The sequence below is a fragment of the Leucopleurus acutus genome (genome assembly GCF_964270905.1).
Source record: "Leucopleurus acutus genome assembly, contig: HAP1_SCAFFOLD_479, whole genome shotgun sequence".
Taxonomy (NCBI): domain Eukaryota; kingdom Metazoa; phylum Chordata; class Mammalia; order Artiodactyla; family Delphinidae; genus Leucopleurus; species Leucopleurus acutus.
The window spans coordinates 58614-85134 of NW_028138894.1; the positions used below are offsets into that span (position 1 = coordinate 58614).

The 26521-nt window shown below is 42.1% G+C and overlaps 1 long non-coding RNA gene across 1 annotated transcript; it reads left to right on the forward strand.

Annotated features, from left to right (window-relative positions):
* The first annotated feature begins 11268 nt into the window (after nucleotides 1-11268).
* Nucleotides 11269-25426, forward strand: LOC309978964. Its single transcript, XR_014327171.1, has 4 exons — nucleotides 11269-11332; nucleotides 16096-16177; nucleotides 18139-18229; nucleotides 25384-25426. It is a non-coding gene; the product is annotated as an uncharacterized lncRNA (long non-coding RNA).
* Nucleotides 25427-26521: the final 1095 nt, after the last annotated feature.

Below are 26521 nucleotides of genomic sequence, written 5' to 3' on the forward strand. Positions count from 1 at the left end.
AGCTGGTTTGGTGGTGCTAAATTCTCTTAGCTTTTGCTTGTCTGTAAAGGTTTTAATTTCTCTGTTAAATCTGAATGAGATCCTTGCTGGGTAGAGTAATCTTGGTTGTAGGTTTTTCTCCTTCATCACTTTAAATATGTCCTGCCACTCCCTTCTGGCTTACAGAGTTTCTTCTGAAAGATCATCTGTTAATCTTATGGGGATTCCCTTGTGTGTTATTTGTTGTTTTTCCCTTGCTGCTTTTAATATGTTTTCTTTGTATTTAATTTTTGACAGTTTGATTAATATGTGTCTTGGCATGTTTCTCCTTGGATTTATCCTGTATGGGACTCTCTGTGCTTCCTGGACTTGATTAACTATTTCCTTTCCCATATTAGGGAAGTTTGCAACTATAATATCTTCAAATATTTTCTCTGTCCCTTTCTTTTTCTCTTCTTCTTCTGGGACTGCTATAATTTGAATGTTGGTGTTTTCATGTTGACCCAGAGGTCTCTGAGACTGTGCTCAGTTCTTTTCATTCGTTTTTTCTTTATTTTTCTCTCCAGTAGTTATTTCCACCATTTTATCTTCCAGGTCAATTATCTGTTCTTCCTCAGTTATTCTGCTACTGATTCCTTCTAGAGTATTTTATTTTCATTTACTGTGTTGTTCATCATTGTTTGTTTGCTCTTTAGTTCTTCTAGGTCCTTGTTAAATGTTTCTTGTATTTTCTCCATTCTATTTCCAAGATTTTGGCTCATCTTTACTATCATTACTCTGAATTCTTTTTCAGGTAGACTGCCTGTTTCCTCTTCATTTGTTAGGTCTGGTGGGTTTTTACCTTGCTGCATCATCTGCTGTGTTTTTACCTTGCTCCATCATCTGCATGATACTATGTATAGTATCATGTCATCAGCAAACAGTGACAGTTTTACTTCCTCTTTCCAACTTGTATTACTTTTATTTCTTTCTCTTCTCTGATTGCTGTGCCCAGGACTTCCAATACTATGTTGAATAATAGTGGCGAGAGAGGACATCCTTGTCTTGTTCCTGATCTTAGAGGAAATGCTTTCAGTTTCTCACCACTGAGAAAGATGTTTGCTGTGGGTTTGTCATATATGGCTTTTGTTATGTTGAGGTAGGTTCCTTCTATGCTCACTTTCTGGAGAGCTTTTATCATGAATAGGTGTTGAATTTTGTCAGAAGATTTTTCTGCATCTTTTGAGATGATCATATGGTTTTTATTCTTTAATTTGTTGATATGGTGTATCACATTGATTCTTTTGCATATATTGAAGAATCCTTGCATCCCTGGGGTAAGTCCCACTTGATCATGGTGTATGATCCTTTTAATGTGTTTTTGGATTCTGTTTGCTAGTATTTTGTTGAGGATTTTTGCATCTATTTTCATTGGTCATATTGATCTATAATTTTCTTTTTTGTGTGATATCTTTATCTGGTTTTGGTATCAGGGTAATGCTGGCCTTGTGGCATGAGTTTGGTATTATTCCTCCATCCACAATTTTTTGGAAGAGTTTTAAAGGATAGGTTTTAACTCTTCTCTAAATGTTTGTTAGAATTTGCCTGTGAAGCCGTCTGGTCCTGGACTTTTGTTTGTTGGAAGGTTTTTAATTATAGTTTCAATTTCATTACCTATGATTGGTCTGTTTATATTTTCTAATTTTTCCTGGTTCAATCTTGGAAGGTTGTAATTTTTCAAGAATTTGTCCATTTCTTCCAGGTTGTCCATTTTATAGGCATATAGTTGCTTGTAGTAGTCTCTTTTGATCTTTTGTATTTCTGCGGTGTCGGTTGTTATCTCTCCTTTTTCATTTCTAGTTTTATTGATTTGAGTCCTCTCCCTTTTTTTCTTGATGAGTCTGGCTAAAGTATTATCAACTTTTTTTAATCTCCTCAAAGAACCAACTTTTAATTTTATTGATCTTTGCTATTGTTTTTGTCATTTGTATTTCATTTATCTCTGCTCTCATCTTTATGATTTCTTTCCTTCTACTAACTTTGGGTTTTCTTTGTTCTGCTTTTTCTAATTGCTTTAGGTTTAAGGTTAGATTATTTGAGATTTTTCTTGTTTCTTGAGGTGAGCTTGAATTGCTATGAATATCCCTCTTAGAGCTGCTTTTTCTGTCCTATAGGTGTGGGACCATCGTGTTTTCATTGTCATTTGTTTTAAGGTATTTTTTAAAATTGCTCTTTGATTTCTTTAGTGATCTGTTGGTTATTTAGCAGCGCACTGTTTAGCTTCCATATATTTGTGTTTTTTACTGTTGTTTTTTTTTTCTGTAATTGATTTCTAATCTCATAGTGTTGTGATTGGAAAATATGCTTGATATGATTTCAGTTTTCCTGAATTTTCCAAGACTTGACTTGTGACCCAAGGTGTGATCTATTCTGGAGAACAGTCCATGTGCAATCAAGAAGAAAGTATATTCTTCTACTTTCGGGTGGAATGTTCTAAAAATATCAGTTAAGTCTCTCTGGTCTATTGTGTTATTTAAAAGCTTGTGTTTCCTTATTTATTTTCTGTCTGTATGATCTGTCTGTTTGTGTAAATGGGGTGTTAAAGTCCCCCACTATTATTGTGTTACTGTATTTTCCCTGTTTTTTGGCTGTCAGCATTTGCCTTATGTATTGAGGTGCTCCTATGTTGGGTACATAAGTATTTATAATTGTTATGTTTTCTTCTTGGATTGATCCCGTCATCATTATATAGTGCCCTTCCTTATGTCTTGTAACAGTCTTTATTTCAAAGTCTATTTTTTCTAATATGAGTATTGCTATTCCATCTTTCTTGTGATTTTCATTTGCATGGAATATCCTTTTCCATCCCCTCACTTTCAGTCTGTATGTGTCCCTACGTCCAATATCGGTTTCTTGTAGACAGCATATATAAGGATCTTGTTTTTGTATCCATTCAGCCAGTGTGTGTCTTTTGTTTGTGGCATTTAATCCATTTACATTCAAGGTGGTTATTGATATGTATGTTACTATTACGATTTTCTTAATTAATTTGGGTTTGTTTTTGTGGGTGTTTTTCTTTTCTTGTGTCTCCCACTTAGAGAAGTTCCTTTAGCATTTGTTATAAAGCTGGTTTACTGGTGCTGAATTCTTGTAGCTTTTGCTTGTCTGTAAAGATTTTGATTTCTTCGGGCTTCCCTGGTGGCACAGCGGTTGAGAGTCCGCCTGCCGATGCAGGGGACACGGGTTCGTGCCCCGGTCCGGGAAGATGCCACATGCCGCAGAGCGTCTGGGCCTGTGAGCCATGGCCGCTGAGCCTGCGCATCCGGAGTCTGTGCTCCATGTCGGGAGAGGCCACAACAGTGAGAGGCCTGTGTACCGCCAAAAAAAAAAAAAAAGCTATGAAAACAAAACCTATGGATGGAGACCTACATGAAAGATGGAAGAGTATAATAATGGTCAGAGTACATTATTCTGGCAGAAGCAACAGCCCTTAAGGAGGACAACTTTATAAATTACAAATTGGATTTAAATAGCCAGGGAATTGAAAGTGGAGACATTATATTCTGCAGAAGATGATGGACAGGGGAGAACAAAGAAAATAAAACTGAGATTGTTAACAAAATACAATGCTAAGCATATAAGTTAGGACTGAGTCCTTAACTTTCATTTTTGTTAATGACTGGGTGAGTATAGATTACTGACTACACAGAACCAAGCCTGGGAACACATTTTATATTTATGATCTTTGTGCCTAAAACTAGATTCTCCTGCAATTTAATATGACACTAGGACAATGACTGGCCAAGTTTTAGATTAACCACTCTTACACAAAGATTTTTCATTCATATAATCTCAAACAAATACTGCGTCATCAATTAAGTTCCAGATCCTATGCACTCTGGCTGAAGATATAAATATCTTGCAAGCCCAGCGTCACTTTCCTCTTTCTCTGGTAACAAATCACACTTTCTATTATGACAATGGCCCCAGTTATCGGCCCAGGAATAAACACTTGGCTCAGGAAGAGCCAATTAAAGCCCTCCTTTAGAGTTGATCAAGAGCTTTAAGGTTAGAGTATTTCAATCTTATGAAATTTTTGTAAAACAAAATTATTTCAAAATCTACTAATTATTCTTTAAGTTCTAGAAACTGCATTCTGTGACTAAGAGGACAATTTATTTGCTGTCGTTTCTGCTCTGCCCACTTTATGTTTCTGTTATTGTGAGATAAAGGCAGTGAGGAATGGCAAACCAATTCTGATTCATTCAACACATGAGTGCTTCTTAGGTACAAAACACCATTCTGAACATTGTCCGAGGTAAAAAGATAAATAATACCTAGCCCCTTATAATACCTAGCCCCTTACCCTCAAGGATCTTCCAGCTTAGCAAGGGAAATAAAACATGCACACAGATGACTGCAACAAAAAGAAGATAATGATTGCTGCCAGATGTTTGGGGAGAATGAATAGAGCAAAGAGAGAACACAGAATAATGCAACATTCAACAGTCAGCCAAGAACTATTTGTTGAGCAATTGCAAGCTGTGACCTGGAAATGGAAGAGGAGAACATAGATCTTCACATGGGCAGGTGAAAACTCAAGTGTTATTACTTGTAACACAGCTCTTCAAATATATTTTTTGGCACCAAGTGCCTACTAAATAGCCTTAAATTAAAAACTAAATAAGGATACAGTCTCTATCAAATATAGCCTGAGGTACTGATGACCTGCAGGAGGGGACACCTTTGAAAAACAGGTTCCTAACTGCACTACAGCCTGCTCTGGCATCCTGATTCCACTCCCCAAACCCCCCAAATCTTCAGCCAGAAAAAAAAAAAAAAAGAATGGATCACTGGATCACTGGATCGATGGGGAGATTTCTGTCTGCTCCTCCTACTGTCACCTCTTTCTTGCTATTTCCTACCCGAGGAAACCTGACATCAGCCCAAAAGCATCTCTGGAAATGGGCAGGAGGGAGCCTGTCAGCGCCAGAGAAGAAAGTGCGCTCTGCAGAGTTCTCAGTTGTTCCATCTCTCGCGATGAAAGGAAGAAAAGGAGCGAATCCGCCACAGATTTACTGGAGACCAGGGTTACTCCATCCGGCTCCGGCCACAGTAACCCCTGAAGACCAAAGATGCATTTCCATTCCCAGCATTTCTTGTTGGCGTCTTTCCCTACAGACTAGCCCAGTGCCTGGCCCCGGAGAAGTCTCTGCGTAAAGGTTCTTTAGGTCATAAATCAGGCTCCTGTGTGTATGTGTGTTTTTCTTAGGAAAAACTGGCACAGACGAATTAGCAGTAGAGACTGGGGTCTCCCTACTACCCTTCACGCTTGGCGGCATCACCTTCGACTACCTCGCATTCTCCGGGCGCTGACAGCCCCGGCTCCGGACCTCAGGGTTGGAAGCAGTCAGCCCTAGCTAGAACCACCCTGTCCGGGGCTGATGCCACCCTGTGCCTAGAATGTGCGTGTGGGTGCAGGCGGGCGAGCGAGCGGCTTCTACAGTGAGACCGAAGCAGGAGCTCAGCCTTCGCCTGCGACCTGCAATCCGGATTCCCTGGGGACCTCGAAACTCCCAATCGGAGGTACTCCCCCCCCCCCCCGCAGCCGCCCACCCATTCCCTCCCCCCTTACCTCAGCACGCAGCCCCTCCCTGCGTGATGATACAAAACCGTGGGGAGGGTGGGCGCTGGGAAGGGTGGAAGGGAGTGGGCGGAGGAGAGGGAGCCGAACGCGCATTTAAAGCGATAGCCATCCTCGCTCTCTCCCCAGTGCTGGGCTGTTGGAGAGCTCGAGCTGCTAGCCACCGAGCGCGAGCTCGAGCGCGGCGCGCTGGCCGGGGAACTCGAGAGCGCACGGCGCCCCAAGCTGGCAGGCGCCGCGGGAGCCCCCACCCTCGCCGGCTGCCCTTCCCCGGGCGCCCCTACCCTCCTCGCCCGCAGGAGACCCTGGGCTTCCCCGGCGGAGCTCACCCCAAGGGGCCAGGACTCCGGCGAGCCCGCCACCGTCCCCTCGAGTGCCGCCGCCACCACCGCAGCCGCGGAAGCAGCATGGTCCAGCTGGGGAAGCTGCTCCGCGCCCTGACTTTGATGAAGTTTCCCTGCTGCGTGCTGGAGGTGCTTCTGTGCGCGCTGGCGGTGGCGGCGCGCGGCCAGGAGATGTACGCCCCGTACTCCATTCGGATCGAGGGGGACATCACCCTCGGGGAGCTGTTCCCGGTGCACGCGAAGGGTCCCAGCGGAGTGCCCTGCGGCGACATCAAGAGGGAGAACGGGATCCACAGGCTGGAAGCGATACTCTACGCCCTGGACCAGATCAACAGCGATCCCAACCTGCTGCCCAACGTGACGCTGGGAGCGCGGATCCTGGACACTTGTTCCAGGGACACTTGTGCGCTCGAACAGTCGCTCACTTTCGTCCAGGCGCTCATCCAGAAGGACACCTCCGAAGTGCGCTGCACCAACGGCGAGCCTCCGGTTTTCGTCAAGCCCGAGAAAGTAGTTGGAGTGATTGGGGCTTCGGGGAGTTCGGTCTCCATCATGGTAGCCAATATCCTGAGGCTTTTCCAGGTAGGAGGCGCTCCCTCCGGAGCAGAGCGCGCCGTAGCTCCCCGCGCTCTTTATCCTGAAGGCTGGCTTGGACTCCAGGGGTGCGGGGTCTGGTCAGCCTTCGCTCATTTCCACCCTGGAGATCCTGCCGAATCCCTCCCACCTCACCCGAGGAGGTACTTTCCCTGCTTGATTCATTTCCCTTCCATCTCTCCCCTGTCCGCGCTCCACTCCATCCGGCTTGACATTCTGGATTTATGGCCCCATTGACAAGAAACAGTCTCCGAAAAACAAGACGATGATTTAAATGGGTTTGCATTAGAGTGAAATATGGTTCCAAAACAGGCTTGTAAAAGTGCCGGGCTCCTGTGAGAGCCACTTAGGCGCAAGGAATATGAAAGATGAGAAGACGCCTAGAAACTAGGCATTTCTCAACTCTCCAGCTTCCCTGCCCCAAGCCGCCCGACAAGCTGCAGCTCCCTTGGAAAATTTCGAGAAGAGCTTAGGGAGGCAGTTCTTAAACCGAAGGCTAGGTCTTCACCTACATTTGGACGTGAATTGCCCATTTCGCTTGGGTTGGATTTCCCGACTTGTAACCTGTCTCTGCGAGGGCATGGGGCGGAAGGCGTGGGGACTGTCTTCAAGCGGGGAGAAGCCACCCTCAGACGTGCCCCCAGGTGATTTGCTCTGAGCAGTTGTTTGCACCGTCTAAACTGCCTTTGCGATCCGGCCACTGGCAGGAGCCGGGCGATCCGCTTTCTACTCCTGCCAGCTCAGAGCCCGGAGGTGAGCTCATGCTAACTGCGAAACACAGTCGCTTCTTCTGCACCCACCCGGTGCCCATCCTTTCCCACGACCTCCCTAACGCAGCCCCCAGCCCCAGTCCTGGGTTTTGAGGACGATTCTCAGAGCCAGACAAGAAGGCGCCTGGAGGGAGGCAGTAGGGTGCGCTGAGCAAGGCCGGGCGGTCCTCTAGCTCCGGGCGCAGGCGGGCAACGGCGGAAGATGCGAGGACGGCGGATCGGACCCGTTGAGCAGTGGGCGGTGCTGCAGTGCTCTCTCACCGCCTGCTCCCGCAGCCTCGGCCCCACGGCTCCTGTGCCGCCCTGGGTATAGATGGATGGCTTCTGGATGAAGAAACTGAGTTTCAGGGTCTGCGTGACTATGGGTTCTCTTGTTTCTCTGTCTTTCTTCCTGTGTGTCTCTCTCCTTGTGTCTCTTTCTCCCTTTTTTTTTTTTGTCTCTCTGTTTTTATGTTCTCCCTTTCAATTTCTGCCTCTCTTTTCCTTCTCTACCCCTATCTCCAAGTTTTTTGTTCATCTCTGTCTTGAAGTGATCCTTTCCTAATGCACAGCTCTCTCCCTGCCTGGTAGGACCCAAGCTCAGTTAGTCCCTTCTCCAGATGTTCTGGCTGACCCTTATGCTCCCCGTAGCTAAAAAGTTGGCTCCCTCTCAAGTGCCTTTCCTGAAGCATGTTGGGTTTCTGGAGGGGACTCCTTGTGAGATTCAAGCTGTCACTACATCAGCACCCAGGGGTATGAAGTTTGTGTTTGTGCCAGAAGGAGGGGTGCCTGTCTAAAGCTGCAGCCTGGTATGGCCCCTCTGAGCCTCTGAGCATCCCTAGCACCTGTTGAGTATGCCACATCTAGATGTTTGCAAGGCCAAAAGTGCTTCTGGGCAGCCTTCACTTTGAGGTAATGCTTTCAGGAAGAGCCTGGGTTGTTGTAAGCAAAACCCAGAAGCACTTCCTTTACCTCTGAGCTTAAACTAGAGAACCTGAGGAGGCAGCGCTGCAGGGAGGATGAGGCCAGAGGTCACCTGAGAACCACAGGGGCAACTCACAGTATTTTTACTGAAGCTCTGGGGGTTGAAGGCACATTTGCTGTTTGACATTTTAAAAATTATTTTGGTGCCTTCACTTGGAGCTTGGGCAGTACTGCAGATGGGCCTGCCTGTCGAAAAAAGAGAGAAATCTTAAAGTCAAGAGAGAGCTTGCAGACTAGGCTGAAGGATTGTGTTTGCTGAAAAAGATTCCAGGGGGAGCTGATTCCTTCTCTGATGTGTGGATCTGAGGCACCTGCAAGAAAAAAGAACGCTTGCCTTATGCTTAGTTCCCCCGTTCCCTGGGCTGGGAAGGAAAGGAACTGAATGCCAGCATTAGCAGTGTGCATTGGGACCAAAACCATTCAGAGAAAACACTGTCATTTTCCTCTAATTTGCAAATTGCAGCTATTCATGTTGGATTGAACAGCTGAGGGAAAAGAGCCCCCAGTTTTCACCTGCATTTATTGAGAAGAGGCTGGTAGTAGGAGGGATGCACCAACTTGTAGCTTGTGCTGCAAGTTGGATATAACCTTGGTGTGAGCATCCTGGTTAACCACTGCCCATGTTCAAATATACAGAGATAGATTCCAACAATCTCTTCCAGTAGCCTTATTTTTGCGTGTGATCTTAGAAGCTCCTGGCATGTAAGTCCAGTCTCCAGTTTCCCAGACTCTGTAAACCTGCAAAATGAATAGAGAGAATAGTGGAACACAGACCTATTGTTCAAAGACACAGTCACTTTAGGGAAAGAGGAAAAGAACGGGTAGGTGAATCTTCTCTGGGATTGCAGGGTTCAGCTCAATGAAGACTGTCCTGTATAAAAGAAACTCCTCTAAATGGTTGAATTCTTAGCTCTCCGGAGATTTGAGTTTTCTTTTCCCCAGTCCCTGCGGGTTGCTGTGGGGAATGTGCCAAACCTATCATTTGAGATAAAAATTTATGGTGAGGTAAGCTTCTAGGCTGGGGGAAGGAAGACTTAGTGACTGAAATGGGGGATGCTAAGCACTGGGGGGCAGGAAGGAACAAGGAGCTAGTAATGGATGTAACAAATGCTGCAGCTGCCAGCAAAGCCTGGATTGAAGTTCCTTCCTGAAAATGAGGACCCGGGCAAGAATGACCACTCAGATGTAAACAGTGTCTCTGACGGGGAATTCTCACCTGCCTGCCGGTGGGCCAGAGCTGAGCAAGTCCTTTCTCTCCTCTGCATGCACACTGAGTTGGTTAGTAAGTGACATGTCAGAGGACAGGAATCCTATTCAGTGGATCTTTCAAATCCAGGAGTTTGAGGCTAATGAAATTAGTGTGTGGCCAGGGCTCTGCCAACTAGAATTAAGTCACTGCAGCCACCCTGCAATGCATTTTCAGCCTGAAGGGAGCATCAGGGAGGAATTTCGGGAGATTTGTTTCGGAGCCTGTACAAAATAATACTCTCCTAATGCTAAGAAAGATTAAATGTAAATTAATATTGACTACGAGTAACATATTTAAAAAATAATCGCCGAGTGGGGGATGGCTTAAAGTGGAGAGATTATATAATATGGTGTCCAAAGAATAAATCTCCTCTGACCGCTGTTTCATGGGCTATAAGTAAGATATATTACAATGGAAAGTAATGGGAACGTTTTTATTCAAGGCTTCTCTGCTATTGACGAGAGCAAACACTCTGAGAGTATAAATTACTCTTGCTATGTGCTGACTCTGAATGAACAATATTTCATGTGCAGTGACATGGTCTAAGCTATAGACTTGGAATTGAATGGCATCTGTTTCAATTGTTTCGTTCTCTCAAGAGCAACTAGATAGAAAAAAGTGGTCAATTTGACCCTTGTGGGAGCGTGTTGCAAATCTAAACCTGTGTCCCTCATACCATAAATGAAATACATTTGTAAATTTGTAAGTGTTTTCCTTCTGTTCATTGATGCTTGAGTATAATCTCAAACTTTGGGAGCAACATTTTATACATAAGTACTTGGTTTTCTTCCTTTCTTCTTTCTCTTTCTCCTCTCTCTCTCTCTCTCTCTCTCTCTGTTTCTATCTCTCTCTCTCTCTTTCTCCATCTTATGTAATTGGATAGAACTGGGCACCTAGGATGATGTGGTGTTACTATAGTGGGATTTTTTTTTTTTTAAAAAAAACTCTAACTTACCCTTTTAAAAATTTCATAAATACAGGTGTCAGTGCCATTTGGTATAGTCTCTATAACAATTTCTGTCTCCACATTTACTGTGTTTCAGCAAATTTACCTAACAGATGGTGAGTGGGCAATTTTTAAAGGGGCATTTTTTAAAAGAGCGGAGAGGGAAGGAATAGAGACAGGCACATTCTATATTTGAAGTTACCTCCACGTGTATTTTATGTATGTATACCCATACAATTAAGAAGTCTTTGGATGTTTTATCTTCAAGAATAATTCAGATAATGGATTACTTGAATTATCATAAACATTTAGGGTTTAACAGATTTGTTACATATAGACGTTGTATCATGGATTTAAAAGACCATAGCCAGCGGGCAGCGGCGGGCGGAGAGACCGAGGGGCGGCTGGGCGGCGGGCGCGGGGGTCCGTGCTTCCTCGCGGTGGAGGGCTGGGGTTCGCCGGATACGCCGGGTTGCTCCGCGTTGCCAGGTTACCGAGCGCGTGCCCCGCGCCCGCTCTTCCGCCCGGGCCGCCCTCGGCGCCGCCTGAGCCGCGGTGCGGGCTGCGCGGGGCGCCGGTTCCGCGTAAGCCTGGGTCGGGCGCTGCGTGCGGGACTCTCGTCGCGCGTGGACAGGGAGCGAGCGTGCGGGGGACGTAGGGCGCCGACCTGAGGCTCCCCGGCGCTCCGGCTCCGCTCAGGGCGCCCGCTCAGGGGCCTCCGGCGCGAGGCCCCCTTTGTGGTCAAGATGGCGGCGCCCAGGCGGGCCGCGCCGAGGTGAGCTGGAGCCGGGCCCGGAGAGGGCGAGTCTGCCACGCCCAGGACTTGGACCCCGGGCTGGTCTCCCGTCTCCCGGGGAGCGGCGGGTGAGTGGGCGCGGCCGCGCGTAGGTCCCTCTCGTGGGGTGGTCAGCTCTCCGTGCGTCCGCAGACTTCTGTCGTCTGATAGATCTGGGGTGGCCCAGGCTGGAGGCGAGGGTGCTTGATTGTGGAAACCTGAGGGGTTTAAGGACTCTCTTGGGATCGTTTCAGACCCCAGCAAGAAGCTGAGAAAGTTTCCTCCTGACTCTCTTCCCGGCTAAGTTTTCTCGCTTCTCTGAAGGTGCCAGGTTTTCTGAATCACCTTGTTACCCGCGGGGATACAGTTGGTGGTTCTGACCGTGGAACGTAGGACCCGGCGCGGGGAAGCCTGAGCTGGTTCTAGTTACTTTGTTTTCAAAGCACTTGTCTTGTCTTTGGAATCTTTGTGTATGTAACCAATGTTGGGAAGAGCCAGCGTTTTCTCCTCCAAAACACTGCGAGGGGTAACTTTATACGTAAGAAACAAGTGGGCGTTCACATCCATCTCTTTTCCAGCCACTGAGTTTTGGTTGTGTTTCCTTTCTTTAAGTTTGTCTCGTTCTGAAGTGATAACAAAAAAAAAAAAAAAAAAAAAAAAAAAAACCATAGCCAATTACACAAAGTATACTCTAGTCTCAGTCCTGCCATTAATTAGCTTAAGTCATTTAATTTTTCTAGGCCTCGTTTTTCTCATGTGATGTTTTTTCTTTGAAAAAGTATAGTTTCTAAAAGTCTCTAATCTCTGTGTCATAGTTCAGCTTGGAGAAAACCTGTTCTTATCCAAACTCCATGACATTGTATTTCCAGCTCCAACTTTGGACTTTGAGTGAGTTGGGGGCAACTTTTTAAGGATATTTTCACACAGCTTTTTTAGTTAATATCAGTCTAGCTGACTTGTCATACTCAGACTTTCTCCCATATTCTTTTACCAGTGTGTTCCTTAGTCATATATATAAAGACTGTTGTGGGAAAAATGACCTCCTGGGTCAGCTTACTGCATGGTCATCGACACAGGGCAGGGAGTAAGATTCTGTGGATTTTACAGAAGCAGATACAGGTTTCATTATCCATGGCCTCTCCCCTTTCATCTTACAAAAACAGCAGGCTTTTCTTGGAGAATGGCCAGATAATGCTATCCTGCCTCCTCACTGGCCCCGGGGATGAGTCGCCCAGGGACTGAACTCCAGTAAAGCAGGTGATTGGCTCATGGGTAGGCATCTGACCTTGGCTAAGTCTATCAGACTCCTCCCCAGGACTTTTCTCTCAGAGAAAAATGGAAGAATTGTCTTTTCTCTCTGGAATTTCTAAGCTGGGGAGATATGACTCTGGGACTCACAGTGACCATCCAGCACAAGAAGAGACTTTCTGTAAAATAAAGTCTTGCAGAGGTAAGCAGGGCTGAGCGATGGAGAGAGAGCTGGAACCCTGCTGATACTCTGGAACTTCCAGATCCAACTGTATCTGAATATGGCTGCATCCCTGAATTTCTAGTACTTGTTTGTTGAGGTTGTTGTTATTGTTTGGTTTTTGTTTTTAAATTTCCTTTGACTATTTTGAACTTGTTTTCAGCTATGTGCATTTGAAAGCATCATAGCTAAAAGAGCTAATTTCCTACATTAATGTCAGGTTTGCTGATTGGCATTCCTTAAGTGAAAAATAATATCCGCTATTTTCTTTAAATAAAATCCTTCTAGCTCAGGTTTGAGATATTCAAAACTCTGCCTCCTACCCCCCTCTTTCCAACATTTACTATATCACCTTGAAGCATTTGTGACCACATCTTTCCCATCTAGACGCAGTTGAGAGAGAGAGCAAATACTTCTGATATAAACCGCAACCTATACGCCTCCTACCTGGAAGCTTTAGAACACACTTGATTCTTGTCATTAAAGCAAATCTTTTGTTGTTGTCTCCAGGGCACAGAAGCATTTTCATGGCATAATGGAGTACAAAGTACATTAAGCCTAACTCTACTTCTCACCCTCTTTTACTTTAAATAGGCAGAAAAGAACAATCTCAAACACATTTTCCCAACAAATAAAATACATATACAATTATGTTTAGAAGACATTTATGCAACATATAGTTAGACTGATTAATTAATGGACCTTTCGCCAATTGGCACAGTAAATATATATGTTCAATGTGCTTAATTAAAAAGAAGACAATAGGGCTTCCCTGGTGGCGCAGTGGTTGAGAGTCCGCCTGCCGATGCAGGGGACACGGGTTCGTGCCCCGGTCTGGGAGGATCCCACATGCCGCGGAGCAGCTGGGCCCGTGAGCCACGGCCGCCGAGCCTGTGCGTCCAGAGCCTGTGCTCCACAAGGGGAGAGGCCACAACAGTGAGAGGCCCACGTACCGCAAAAAAAAAAAAAAAAAAAAAAAAAAAAGAAAGAAGACAATAACATATCTTTACAGGTTAATTATCTGAGAAGAGTATTGTGCCAGCACACTTGATACTACAGTATTTCATGTTTGACAAGTAATCTTCTTTCAATTATATTTACTGCTAAATAGTTCTTGGATCAAGCTATTAAATTATAAGGTCAAAAATAAAATGATATGAAATTACAATGATAAAGGGACACATATCCCACTTTATGAGAATAGAAGTTCTAATTTCTTTTCAATACTACTAGTAGTGACCACAGTACTAATTTGAGCCCTTACTATGAGCCACTGTGCCCATATACATTTAGTTCTTACAGTAGTTCTGCAAAGGGCATATAATAATCCACACTGTAAAGCTGAAGAAAGTGATTCTCATAGCTGAAAGTCACATAGCTGGTGAGTGGCAAAGTCTAGATTCAAACTTAGAGTCATCTGACAATGCCCAGGTTGTTGACCACTATGTACACTGCTCAATTGTTGCACCAATAAAGAAGTGCTTGAAATAATTATAGATTTGCCTACCCTGAAACTGCAGTGATTTAAAGACATCAAAGTTGCCAGTTGCTTAACCACATCTACTTACAGTAAGAAATTACATTTTATTTCATTTCTAAAACAAGATTAATTCTGCAGGCCCATCGAAACTTGAGCACACAAATCCTACCTCCAAATGAAAGATGCTGCTTTTCCATTATTCAACAGATGGCCTTGTACAGAGGCAATAAATATATAGTAGAATTTTCATTCAAATAAATGAGAAGAGAGGTTTCTTCTTGTCCTGATTCAGTGCCCATCATTATGGATTATGATGGCTCTTCCCAAACTTTACTTCATTCACTCCACTCTTTCTACAAAACTCCAGTAATGGAATCCATCATTCAGATATATGTGCAAAGCGAAAGGACTGTATTAATACAGTTGCTGAAAGTCAAGTTGATAGAGCACAGGAAATAGATCCTAATACATGCAACATTAATGTTTGTGTGGGCCTGGGAGTGAGGGGTAGAAGAATTTTCAGTTTAATGGAATATTTTGCCTCTTGCTATGAAAGTGTGGCTTAATAGTCTTGTAATTGGTCATTTACAGAATCCTCCATCTCTGGGTTTCATGCTTTCTTTACTCTGCAGCTGTTGATTCCTTCTGTTGTTCTGGATGGAGGATAGCAACGAAGCCACTTCAAAGGGCTCAGCCTCCCTTTTTGTGTTATTGTTTAGATGAAGATATTTCCATTTATTAAAGCACACTGTTTAAACATTTTTATCATGTTTTAAACTTGACTGTGTTCTGAAGGTATGAGCACAGGCAGACATAATGGGGGATGTTTTCCAGGAGAAAACATACTCTTATCAAAGGAATTATCAAAATTTTCATGTATGGAGTGAGAATCAAATTCTGGAGTTAGACCTGAATTTAAATTCATACTCACAACTTACTACCAGTCTCATCTTGATCAAACGGTTACCACACTTCTCATCAATTTCCTTATCTTTGAAAGCGGAATAAGAGAAGTATGCCTGGTGGAGTTACACATAAAGCTCATCTGATAGAATATTCATAAGGATTTTGCACAAAATACACATGGAAATATTTTAGCACCGAGTTTAGTGTGCGATTCGTCTTCAATAAAGAGCTATTATTTTGTTATTATTATGCTATCAGTAAATATCACTATTACTTAAATGTCATTATTGCTAAAATTGCTGTAAAATTACCGCAATAACCCATGATGAATTCCCCTCTTCTGGTTCCTTTGTTTAAATGGAAAATATATATATAAATCTAGACAGAGAACACTTTAGTGATCCTATTCAGTGGAGTGAGAATTTCCATGGCACTGATTAAAACAAATCCTGAATTGCATGGACTTAAGATAGCAGAGAGGGGCTTCCCTGGTGGTGCAGTGGTTGAGAGTCCGCCTGCCGATGCAGGGGACACGGGTTCGTGACCCGATCCGGGAAGATCCCACATGCTGCGGAGTGGCTGGGCCTGTGAGCCATGGCTGCTGAGCCTGCGCGTCCGGTGCCTGTGCTCCGCAACGGGAGAGGCCGCAACAGTGAGAGGCCCGCGTACCGCAAAGAAAAAAAAAAAAAAAAAAGATAGCAGAGAGGCTAAGAGGTTTGAAGTTAGACATCCCCAAGTGTGAATTCTACTGTGACCCTCTTCTAGCTCTAGAACCTTGAGGAAGTTGCTTAAACTTTCTGAGCTTCACTACTAGTTTCCTCATCTGTATCTTTTTCAGGACTATTTATCAAGCATCTTCCTGTTCTCTATGCTTGGACGTATCAATGAATAAATTAGACAAGAGCCTTTGCCTGCGTGCTCCTTCTTGCATGCTTTCTCCCTCCTTACATACTCGTGTGGATACGGATGTTATAAATAAATTCTATGCTTTGTCACAGGTTGATGGGCGCTACGGGATAAGGAAAAGGATGTGAAGCTCACTGAAGAGGCTTGGGTTGGGAGTGCTGGAGGAGTGTACAGGTAGGTTCTGATTTTAAATAGGGTAGTCAGGGTGGATTTTATAAGTTGACATTTGAGCAAAGACTTGAAGTGAGGGAGTTGTCAGAATGTATGAGGGGGAGACCACTCCCTGGGAGCAAGAATAACCAGTCCCAAAACTCTAAGGCAGAAATATGCCGGGCAGCTTGGAGGAATATCAAGGAGGCCACCCTGGCTGACTTAGTCAGTGGGGAGGAAGAGACAGCAGGAGGGCTGTAGGTCGGAGATGTGATGGGATGGATTGGGTAAGTCCTGGGAGGCCATCACATGCATTGTGTCTTTTACTCTAAATGTAGGCAGCCAGGGGCAGGATTTCAGCCGAGGTGTGGCATGAACTGTCCCTTGTTTGAAAAGCATAACTCTATCTGTGGTCTTGAGGATGTGGGGAGAGAGTGGAGTCAGGGAGAATCTCGGGAGGTGACTACAGGATCCTCGAGGTCTATGTTGGTGGCCTGCACCAGGCTGCTAGCGGCTGGTAATTCTCAGAAGTGGCACATTGGGAAGGTTGTGACAGCATTTCGTGGTAGATTGAATGCAAGAATGGAAAGGAAGAGGGGGTCAAGGGTGAATTCGAGATTTAGGGCCTGGGGAACTGGAAAGGTGTGGTTACTGTCACCTAAGATGGAAAAAGTTTGGGGTAGAGCATGTTTGGGGGATTAAAGACCAGTTTTGGAGGTATAAGATTTGAGATGTTTTCGTGACGTCCAAGTAGAGATGCTGAGTACACAGTTGGATACACAAGTCTGCAGTTCTGAAGAAAGGTCTAAACTAGAGATACACTTTAATACAATGGAGATATTAAGAATAATTACATGGAAGCGCTATTTTAAAGATAAAATGAAGTAATGCAATTAGCACTCTGTCTTCTCAAAACATTTAATAACTGTTAGCTAAAATAATTACCTGAAATGAAAAAATACCTATAGTTTCTTTTGTTGTTCGCAGTAAAAGTGAATAAAACGTCACAATTATTTTAATAGTATTTGTGACACAGTAGTTTTAGTTAAGACACCATGACTACAAACATTTACAATAAACCTTTCAATCTCCTACTTTTCACTCTGATAGGGTACTTGGAACCATATTTTGTAAGGTTTAAGTTAGTTGTTATAGGGTACCTCTTTAATTAGAAGTAATTCTGAACTGTCTAGTTCCATGCAGTTTTATATACATATATGTATAATTACTATTTTATGATTTATCAAACTCAGTTGAAAATTTGCATCACTGATATACATTAGAATTTAAGCATTTACCCAGGTATTCAAGGAAAAAAATGTACTTGTCTTGTAATTTCCATAGGGGTACTTACTTTCACATCTTCCCTTCACTTTGCAATTGAAAACATGGCAGGGGAAATATTATCTTACTGGTCTTTGAGTTCCCCTTAGCTATCTGCAAGTCCTTAAACAGCCTTTGTGGCTTAACCAAAATTCTCTTCCATCTTCATTCCGCTAACAGATATTGGTCTAAGCATGTACTTATACTAAAAAATGCATGACCACGTTGTCTCTACACATCTATAATTTTATGTTAACACTATCATTATGTAAGCTATACTTTAATTGTAATTATAACAGATTTTATGTCAACACACATCCATTTCTAGTGTTCATCTGGTGTTCAAGGGGAGAGCAGCATGTCGTAAATTTTATCAAAATATAACATCTGAAGAATAGAACAGAGGGTAATTGTGTAATTCTGTATTCACTCTAATTAAGTTCAGTGGAGTTGGCATAATAGAATTAAGATGAAAAAAAAAAGACATTGAGGTACCATGGCTCCCTCTCCTAACACACCCTGTTTGTATCCGAGAGCAGAGACTCGGCACCTTTCTGTACAGAAATGGAGACAGGAAGAGGCCAGAGGATGAATGACAGGCACGAATGAGGTGGAACTTGAAGAGCAACATGGAAATGAAATACTTCTTTTGTATTTGGTAGGTGGGGAAAATGTACCAGTGTGTATGCCTACTGGGACCACGTTTTCCAGAACAGTTAAGCCCAGTGTCAACTGTGCTGTCCCACCTTCCTCGTAAGTAGGAACATACTGTTACTTGAATCTTTGCTTCCTGTTTCTTGATACCTGGTTGAGAAGATTATCACAGGAACTGCATCTTGTTAGCAAATACACTGTTTTGAAATGATTGACACTCACTGAAAAGTGGCAACTCCAAGTTTGCTCTCTCTTGATCTTGGACTATTTAAGTCTGGAGTGCAGGAGTGGGTTATGGGGAAAGACCATTGGAATTCTTATGTCTTCAGCATAATGGTTATAGCATAATGGTTAGGAGTGTAGGTGCTGGTTCAAATCTCTGCTTTCCACTTGCTAACCATATGAGCTTGGGCAATTTACCTGATTACCTGAACCTCAATACTCCTGCCTATAAAATGATGTTAATAATATTTCATCCTCATAGACTTGTTTTCAATGTTGAAATGAAGTCACTTACACCAAGCACTTAATACAATGCCTAGAGCATAGTAAAGTCTATTATTATTACTATTACTACTACTACTACTACTATTATTATTATTACTATCACGATGCCAGGTGCTATTTTTCCTATTCCTTATTCCATTATCTTCTGCCCTGTCCCCCCATTTCTGTCTTGTTTCTGTACAAGGGTAGGTTTGTCACAGAGCATTTTCTTTCCCTAGTGTCTGACTCATAGTCATCAAGGTGACTGGTCCACGACCCGGCATTCATTGCTGCTCGTTGAAGCAACCCATTTTGAGAAGGGGAGTTGGATATTGATGCCAAGTTGGGTCAAGGAGAGAGAATTTTCTCTCTTTTGCACTCAGAGAGCTAAGTGAAATATTCAGGCCTCAGAAGGAGAATCAGGCAAAGGGCAACATGCTTCATTTCATACCTTGGTGATTAAGAACAAGTCAGACAGGCTGGATTTGAACTCATTTCCGTCATGTACTGACAACGGGATCTTAGGTGCATTTGTAACCCCTCTGAGGCTCAGTCAACATCTGAAAGAGACGAATAACATTATCAGGACCTAGCGTATAGCCTCGTTGTAATAAGTGAGTAAATCCTTTTAAAGCGTTCAGCACGTTGTTTGGCATATAAACACTTAATAAAATTTAGCTTCTTTGACTACTACCGCTGCTAATATTATTAAGTAGCTGAGCAAATCTGAGGCCCATTTTTTTCTTAGATTGCACATAATCGTTTGGACAACCAGCTCACATTGATCAACCGTTGCTTATATATAAACCCCCATGAACGCAAAGGTGCTTTAACTCTCTCCCAGTCAGAGCCTGTTCTGGGGGCAGAAGCAACACCGGCACTACCCCCGTCATCTTTGCCTTTATTGTCACTACACTCGCCTGCCGTACTGAGCACTTTCTGTGTGCCAGGCACCAAATTTAGCCCTGCGTATGCACTATATCATGTAGTTCTCACACTCAGGTGGGAGACATTATCATCATCCCCAATTTTCAGATAAAGACACTGAGGTGTTGGAAAGGTAAGAAACTTGACCCACAGCAAGAGATGGAGCCGGAGTATTCAAACCCTTCTCTCTGACCTCAAGAACCCTTAAATATTAGCATACTACTACATCCTGGTAAGAAAATCTGCTTCCAGCCACTCTGGTGAGAGTAGAAATGATTCTCAATCCCCACATTCGTCTATTGCCCATGCCATCCTAGCCTCAGGACCAGGGGGGAAAGGAAGTGATCTCTTCAAAGAGCAGCCAAAGGGAGCCTTCTCCCTTCTGCCTTTTCATAATCAACTAACCAATATTTTACTTCCGTCTTAAGAGTCCCCACATGTTCCTTTTGGTACTTAGCTTGGCCTTTTAGGATTCTGACATTCTGTACGTGACTCATCCACTGTATTTCATGTTAATTTATTGAGGTCAAGTATAGGGTCTTACTCATCCTGAAGTCCAGTTATCCCCTGTCGCATCTAACTCTGTTCTTTTCTTCTCGTAGGACATCTGCAGGTATTTATTTGAATTTTGTTGAATTGTTCTCATCAATAGTACATTAAAAGTTATACAGAAAGTGCTTTCTTATAAGGAAAACCATCTAAATAGATTTCTAGCTGTTTACTTTTTATAGCACTATTATAGAGATTATAGATCTCCAGGTAATATTTTTTAGATTGAGTTCTTCATATCATCTTATTTTTACATATAATGATAAATCTGAATTTTCTCTATCAAACCTCCGAGACTTCACTGGCTTGTAACTTAGCTTGTTCCTTATGTGTTGTTGACTTTTCCATTTACAATGATATTTGATCCTCATAAGGATGGGGCTGGGTGGGAAGGTACATCTTAGGGCCATAAATTGGTTTTGTAGAGAACTAACATAAAGATCTAAAGTCTCATCATATTTCTGCAGAACTCATGAATCATTTTATTATAATTCCATTCATTCAGGGAGTATAAAACCATTTTCAAATTGTTATTCCTAATTTGTTCATCTTCTCTTCCTTAGTCTCAGTGAGAAGAGAGCAGGCTGAATGGAAGAAAGTCATTACGACCACTGGGGCCACTAGGGTAGGCATCAGTCCCAGAGTTTTGTTTTCATCTCTCCGCTATTAATATTGGCTAATGTCTTGAGTGCTTACTTGGTGCAAATTACTTAGCCGACCATGGCAAATGGATTGTGTCATTTCATCCCCTGATAGTCATACAATTAATGTATGTATTATTATGATATCCCATAATGCATACATGGAACAGAGCCTCAGAAGTAGTTATTTGCTCATGAAAATATGGTAGATGTGGAATTTGGACTCAGGTCTGATAGACTCCTAAATCACTCCTAGTGATTTTTACCACTAAATTAAAGTTGTATACCTCTGGAGAGTAGATAGTTTCTAAAATTTCCTCAGCTCTAACGTTTTATAATTAAATTTTTGTCTGATTGCAAGCTTAACAATTAAGATGGGTAGGAAGGAATGCCAGCCTGTTGAATGGAATTTCCCTGAAATAAGCCTGTTTTGTGACACCAGTTCACTCATTCATTCACTCAGCATGTATTGAATGTTTGCTCTGTGCAAAGGCATTTTAGGCATCACAGTGGAGTGAGCGCCCCTTCCATAGACTCTCCTGCAGCACTCAGAGAAGTCTTGGACTGGTTTGCCTGTTATGGAATGGGGCTTGGTGATAGAAGCCTGGTTTGTCCTCCACTGATAAAACTAAGACATACTCATATGAGTTTATAGGCATCTTGAAGCCGTGGGATAGTAACACACATGAATCTTACCATTTTTGCCTGGGATTAATGATATAAAGGCTTTGGATTTGGGTATGGAAAATGGGTGCAATTATGGGCGTGTTGGTTCTACATATATATATGGACATCACATGTCATCAGCCTGCAGCTACCTGCCATTCCTCACTACTCCTTTTCACAAACCAAACAAGTACCTTCTTACCTCTCCTGTGGATAAGCTCTTGACAGTGGCACTAGGGCCTCCCTCAATAAGTACATCATTGGCTAAACCAGTGGTTTCTCAGATATGCTCATTGAACAACCCTTAAGGTGGATTGACATTCCACTGCCTAGAATAGAATATGGTGTTCTTTAGAAATCGGGGGGAAAAAATAGGCCACCAGATGTACTTTCTTTAATTTAAATTGTTTATATATATATATATATATATATATATATATATATGAATGAACAATTGTTATATATGTGTATGTATACTTGTTCATATATATGAATGATTTAAAATTGAAGATATATATGTATATATGTACATATATTTGTGTATAAATATATATAAATATACACAAATATATGTATATAAATATACACACATATATATATATGTATATTTAAATTTTGGCTTCTGTTAGCAAGTAGTAAATTAAATTATTAGCAGATCCATACTGCAGGGAAATAACCAATCAGATTTCATTCAATAGCTTGCTTTTTTGTAGATTTATGGTTGTGATTTTATATCTGCAGGTCTGTTTGCTGAAGAAAATATTTCTACCACTTTACACAAAATTAAATTCATTTAATACCAATGCAGCATGTCTCAAATGTCTTAATACAGTTTTAATCTTGAATCGCATCAGAAGTATGAAATTAGAAACATACCCCAAAATCATTTGAAGATACAATTACTTTCATTTCCCTTATACTTTTGAGACTTTTGAAAAATAAGTATTTAGTTGTACTTATCTGTTTCTGTCTCTCTAAGGATAGCAAACACTGAAACACAATTCTTTTTAAAAGTCAATATTAAAAATATATTGTCCAAGATGATCAAAACTAAGGAAGTGGCAAAGAAATTCAAAAATTTAAACTTTCAAAGGATGCTTTTTCTGTGAATGTGTAGTACTTGTTCTTCTGAAGGAATTAATCTTTTTTAAAATTTAATTAACTTATTTTTTATTGATGTATATATACTTGGTTTACAGCGTTGTGTTAATTACTGCTGTACAGCACAGTGACTCTGTTATACATAGGTATATACATTCTTTTTCATATTCTTTTCCATTATGGTTTATCACAGGATATTGAATATAGTTCCCTGTGCTATATAGTAGGACCTTGTTGTTTAGCCAATCTATATATACCAGTTTGCATCTGCTAATCCCAAACTCCCAGTTCATCCCTCTCCCACCTGCTTCCCCCTTGGCAGCCACCAGTCTATTCTCTATGTCTCTGATTCTGTTTCTGGTTCATAGATAGGTTCATTTATGTCATATTTTAGATTCCACATATAAGTGGTATCATGGTATTTGTCTTTCTCTTTCTGACTTACTTTGCTTAGTATGATAATCTCTAGTTGCATCCATGTTGCTGCTGCAAATGGCATTATTTCATTCTTTTTTTTATGGCTGAGTAGTATTTCATTGTATATATGTACCACATCATCTTTATCCATTCATCTGTTGATGGACATTTAGGTTGTTTCCATGTCTTGGCTATTGTGAATATTGCTGCTGTGAAGATCAGGGTGAATGTGTCTTTTTGAGTTATAGTTTGGTCTGGATATACGCCCAGGAGTGGGATTGCTGGATCATATGGTAGGTCTGTTTTTAGTTTTCTGAGGAACCTCCATACTGTTTTCCACAGTGGCTGCACCAACTTACATTCCCACCAACAGTGTTGTAGGAGGGTTCCCTTTTCTCCACACCCTCTCCAGCATATGTTATTTGTAGACTTTTTAATGATGGCCATTCTGACTGGTGTGAGGTGGTACCTCATGGTAGTTTTGATTTGCATTTCTTTAATAATTGGCAGTGTTGAGCATCTTTTCATGTGCCTATTGGCCATCTGTATTTCTTCTTTGGAGAAATGTCTCTTTAAGTCTTCTGCCTATTTTTTTGATTGGGTTGTTTGCTTTTATTGTCATCAAGTTGTATGAGCTGTTTGTATATTTTGGAAATTAAGCCCTTGCTGGTCGCATCATTTGCAAATATTTTCTCCCATTCTGTAGGTTGTCTTTTCATTTTGTTTATGGTTTCCTTTGCTGTGCAAAAGCTTGTAAGTGTGATTCGGTCCCCTTTGTTTATTTTCATTTTTATTTCTATTGTCTTGGGAGACTGACCTAAGAAAACATTGGTATGATTTATGTCAGAGAATATTTTGCCTGTGTTCTCTTCTAGAAGTTTATGGTGTCATGTCTTATGTTTAAGTCTTTAAGACATTTTGAGTTTATTTTCGTGTATGGTGAAAGGATGTGTTCTAACTTCACTTGTTTATATAAGGCTGTCCAACTTTACCAACACCACTTGCGGAAGAGACTGTCTCTTTCCCATTATATATTCTTGCCTCCTTTGTCAAAGATTAATTGTCAAAGATTAACTGAGGTGTGTGGGTTTATTTCTGGGCTCTGTATTCTGTTCCATTGATCCATATGTCTGTTTTTGTGCCAATACCACGCTGTTTTGATTACTGTGACTTTGGAGTACTGTCTGAGTCTGGGGTGGCTATGCCTCCAACGTTGTTCTTTTTCTTCAGGATTGCTTTGGCAATTCTGGGTCTTTTATGGTTCTGTATGAATTTTAGGATTATTTGTTCTAATTGTGTGAAAAATGTCATGGGTAATTTGATAGGGATCGCATTAAATCTGTAGATTGCTTTGGGTAGTTATGAGCATTTTAACAATATTAATTCCTCCAACCCAAGAACATGAGATGTCTTTCCATTTCTTTGAATCATCTTCACTTTCCTTTATTAATGTTTTACAGTTCTCAGCATATAAGTCTTTTGCCTTCTTGGTGAGGTTTATTCCTAAGTATTTTATTTTTGGGGTTGTGATTTTAAAAGGCATTGTTTTTTTACATTCCCTTTCCGATATTTCATTGTTGGTATAAAGAAATGCAACCAATTTCTGTATGTTAATCTTGTATTCTGCTACCTTGCTGAATTCGTTTATCAGTTGTAGTAGTTTTCATGTAGAGTCTTTAGGGTTTTCTATATCTAGTATCATATCATCTGCATATAATGACAATTTTACCTCTTCCTGAAGGAATTAATCTTGAAGTTCTACTAAGACGTTTGGGATACCTGTTTTAATGAGCCACTACTTCCTGCCTGAGATTGCACTATGCACCAGAGATTCTAGAATTAGCATAATAAAACTAATAATGCAAACAACAACAACAAATCTTCACAAACCTTCCTTGCAAGGAAGTAAAGTCCACTGGAAAAGCAGACAAGTGAAACACACATTCAAAATGGCAGTGATTCTCAAACATTTATGTGCTGAAAAATCATGACAAGCATGATAACCAGGGCAATTACTAGACCCCTTCGCCAGCTGGTCAGGTGTAAGGTCCTGTAACTCTATTTTTGGTGAATGCCTCCAGGAGAGTCTGAGACAGATGTTCTCAGTTGTCGTCGACCTTTAGTGTGCATCAGATTTGCCTGAGAATATCGTTAAAACACAGATTGCTGGGCTCCAGTGCCAGAGTTCTAACCAGTTCCCAGGTGTGGCTGATATTGCTGGCCCAGGGACCACATTTTGAGAACCACCTTTCAAAACTCTGCAGTATGCGGTTGTGTGTGTTGTGAATGAGACGGGCCCAGAGAACCAAAGGAGGGCAAAGGGACTCTGCCCTAAATTAGCCAGAGGTAACAATAGCAGCTAGAATTGATTGACCCAAGAAAAAATTATAAGAACTTTACCTGCATTTGCTCATTTAATCCTTTCAGTGAGGTACATAGGTGCTGCTTAGTGTTCCTCTTTTACAGGGGTGTCCAGAGAAGGTAACTACTTTACCCACGTCCTAAACTGGTAAGTAACAGATTAAGAATTCAAGTCTAGGAAGTCTGATTCCAGAGCCCACACCTCTACCCTTTCTGTATGTAGAGAGGAGTAAAGGGTTGTCAGTGAAGCCTTCCTGGGGGCCCTGGCTTCTGAGTGTAGATAGAAGGATGAGTGGACATAAAGATCATTATTTGTGTGTGGTGGGGGTAGGGGGGAAGTATCAGGGCTTCCAGAAGAGCCCACCCTCCCCATACATCTGCTATAAGCAAGTCTGATGATCAGGAGTCTGGAACATGAGTATGACTATGGGATACTGAGAAGGGTTCTAGAACCCTGAGGTTAGAGTTCTGGATCAGTTAGTAGGTAACAGAAAGTGAATGAGTGATTTACCTTACTTTCCACGGGTAGCAGGAAGTTTGGAGTTAGTCCCTCTAGCGTTAGTCCAGCAGCTGAAGGGCATCACCAGGGGACTGGGTTGCTTAGCTCTTCCAGCTTCCACATCTCTAGCACATCCACATAGCTTCAAAGTGACCCCAGAATCCCAATAGTGTTCCAGCAATTTGGGCAGGAAGAAAGAAAAGGAAAAAAAAAAAGAAATTAAGTAAGAAAGAAAAAGCAGTGTGTAAATCAGAGAGCAAATTTTTTACCACAGATTGTCAGCAGACTTGCACTTAGATTTCATCAGCTCGGATTTTAAACTGGCCACCTTAGCCTTAAGGATAATGGGGTCTCCTAAACCAGGGCTCTGATAGTAAGGAATAAGGAGAGAGTGGTACTGATTAGCAGTGCCTGCTGTCCCAAACAAATATTATCCCCAAACTATTTTTTTTATCCTATATTTTACTTTAAAGAATGGAGGGGAAACATTATGTATCTGTAAATAGCCTTTTAGAAAGGGTACAATTATATAGTTATACAACCCCCTGGAGGGCTCCTTTCTTCTAAAATCTCTTTAAAAACTGTTCAAGGTTAAGGACATTTTTATCTTAATTTAGTAACTTGCAGTCGATTATCTTGGAATGACATCCTCTCTCTGCAGATGTTCTGTCAGGCTTTAGAAAATTCTAGAAGTGGACAGAGAAGTGTTATGGTACATGTATTTGCAATATGCACGTCTTTGAA